Genomic DNA, 3,296 nt, shown 5'->3' with positions numbered 1-3,296 from the left:
AATTGCTTTTAAACTGCCTTGGAAGTGTAAAAGTGTATTTCTCATGCCAATAAAGCTGTTTGGAATGGAATTGATTGAATCTAGACAGATAGAGAGAGGGAAAGATGTGGATGAAGGAAGGGGGGTGAAGAGAGAGACAGTCAGGTAGCATGTGGTGTGGAGCAAGAGAGAGAGAGAGATGCAGATGAAGAGGAAGAGGGGTGAGGGGAACCAGACATATCTAGGAAAAGAGAGAGACGGATGTGAGAGAAGAGACTATGAGGGAGGAAAGAAGGGACACATAAAGTTGTAAAACGCACACACACACATACACACACACACACACACACACACACACACACACACACAATGCAAAATTCAAACCTGTTGGATTTCCACATAGATAGCTTGAAATGGCCAAGTATGTGAGACATGTTTCACCTGTTTGTGTGTATGTGTATGTATACGTGTGTGTGTGTGTGTGTGTGTGTGTGTGTGTGTGTGTGTGTGTGTGTGTGTGTGTGTGTGTGTGTGTGTGTGTGTGTGTGTGTGTGTGTGTGTGTGTGTGTGTGTGTGTGTGTGTGTGTGTGTGTGTGTGTGTGTGTGTGTGTGTGTGTGTGTGTGTGTGTGTGTGTGTGTGTACCAGGCCATATAAAGCCAGAGCTCAACCGTTTTAATCCACAGCAAGTCCCAGTGAGATTTGATCAATGTCATTCAGGTTCAGGTAGGAGTGAGGGAAACTGTTCAACCCAGTATGGTCACGTTGAGTGATCCGCAACTTCAGTGTGGTTGCTCCGTTCACGAAACCTCTGTGCGGACAGATTTCATCATGACAAGAGCCGTCGTTTCTGGTTTGCGCCGCTGTGCGCAAGTCACGCTGTGTGACCAAACGAAGCGCAAGCAGTCACATCTACATGTCGTGCAAACACACGCCACACATACACACACACACACACACACACACACACACACACACACACACACACACACACACACACACACACACACACACACACACACACACACACACACACACAGACAAAGAGGGCAGAAATGCACACGCACGCACACATACACTCACACCACACACCAGAACATCTGCAGCAGGGATCATGTCCTGTTCTAGCATGCATGGCTGGACCGACATGCCCACATCAGCTGGGGAGAATGTGTGTGTGTGTGGGTGTGGATGTTTGTGCGTGCAGGTGTGTCCCCGGCGCGTCAAAAGCGGTTTCACGCTTGGAAAGTCTCATCCTCAAATCTGTGGAGTCAGAGCGGGAGAGGCCGTAGGTCAGGTGTCAGACTGGCAAGCATACAGCAAGAGGAGTTGTTGTTGTTGTTGTTGTTGTTGTTGTTGAAAACGGCCAATTTAACCATGCATATTTGTTTTTTAGATGTTGCAAGATTAAATATATGTATACTAGCAAGGTTGTCAACACACACACACACACACACACACACACACACACACACACACACACGCACACGCACACGCACACCGCACACACACACACACACACACACACACAGATACAGATACAGGGGCATGCCAACACCCACAGACACACACAGACTGTGTGTAGTATACTGCAGTAGTACTGTCGAATGATTATAAATACAGCAGTACTATTTATATGTACTATTTATAATACAATATACTACTGCAGCATGATATCTAACAGTACTAAAGCAGTTCTTTGCATATCATGTACTGGTGTGTGTATGTGTGTGTGTGTGTGTGTGTGTGTGTGTGTGTGTGTGTGTGTGTGTGTGTGTGTGTGTGTGTGTGTGTGTGTGTGTGTGTGTGTGTGTGTGTGAGGGGGGGGAGGTGTATTTGTGTGAGTGCATGTTTGTGTATGTGTTTGAGATGTTTGCATGAGAGAGAGAGAAAGAGAGAGAGAGGGCAAAGCAACACCTATCACTAAAATACCTTATCATCAGAAAACACAGATACTCAGATGCAAACAACCCCCACACAAACTTGGTGGAATACAGAGGTAACCTCTAGAGGAATGAAGGGTGGATTCCTGTAATACAGGGGGGGCTGGGTAGCATGTAACTCTGTCGTTCTCCACAGTGTGAGCCTAATGCCTCCTGATGTCGTGTGCTGCAGGGAGTGGGCACTCACGTAGTAGAGGGAGAGAGAGGAAAGGATATAGAGAGAGAGAGGGAGAGTGAGAGAGAGAGATAGAGCAAGAGAGACAGAGAGAGAGAGAGAGAGAGAGAGAGAGAGAGAGAGAGAGAGAGAGAGAGAGAGAGAGAGAGAGAGAGAGAGAGAGAGAGAGAGAGAGAGAGAGAGAGAGAGAATACAAAATTAATACAATTCACTAATTGTATTAGTTCATTTTCTGTATGATGTGTTTTTATTGCTTTGTTCTTTGTTTTGTTTTTTAATTCATTTTTCTTATTCTATGGTTTTGGCAATATATGTCCAAGTAACATTCATGCCAATAAATATTTTTTTATTTATTTGAAAATAAATATATATAAAAAATAAAATGAAAATCTCCCTCCCTCCCACAGGGAGAAAGAGAGCCAGCTCAGCAATATGGCAGTATGTGGTCTGTGGTCATGGTTAGAAAGTGTGAGTGTGTGTGTGTTTGTGTGTGAGAGTGAGTGAATGTGTGTGTTTGAATATGTGGGTATGCTTGAGTGTTTGCGTGTATGCATGCGAGTTTGTGTGGGTTATAAGAATGTGTGAGTGTGTGGATGAGCGGATGCATGGAGAGAGAGAGAGAGAGAGAGAGAGAGAGAGAGAGAGAGAGAGAGAGAGAGAGAGAGAGAGAGAGAGAGAGAGAGAGAGAGAGAGAGAGAGAGAGAGAGAGAGAGAGAGTCTGTGTGTTAGCGCATATATAATGTAGAAAGAATTTAATTGAATTGAAAGTGTGTGTGCATAAAAACACTACCATCTATATATGTGTGTGTGTGTGTGTGTGTGTGTGTGTGTGTGTGTGTGTGTGTGTGTGTGTGTGTGTGTGTGTGTGTGTGTGTGTGTGTGTGTGTGTGTGTGTGTGTGTGTGTTGAATATATAATTTATAATTGAATGTGTGTGAGTATAAAAATAATGATAGAGGTAAATGTATTGGATATATAAATATATATATTTTTTTTATGGGTGTGAAAATGTGTGCTTCCTGTATGGCTGTTGTCTTTGTGCATGTATCACAAAGAGATTACTCTGTTGGTATGTCTCTATCTCTGTTGTACTAGTCCTGTGCATGTGTGTGTGAGTGTGTGCATGTTGTGTTTGTGTGCTGTAACTGAAACCCTGGCACACCACCCTCTCCCCTACTGGCTAACACTGGGACAGGACACTG

This window comes from Gadus chalcogrammus, chromosome 14, assembly GCF_026213295.1.
Source record: "Gadus chalcogrammus isolate NIFS_2021 chromosome 14, NIFS_Gcha_1.0, whole genome shotgun sequence".
Classification (NCBI taxonomy): Eukaryota; Metazoa; Chordata; class Actinopteri; order Gadiformes; family Gadidae; genus Gadus; species Gadus chalcogrammus.
This window is presented reverse-complemented; position numbering follows the sequence as displayed.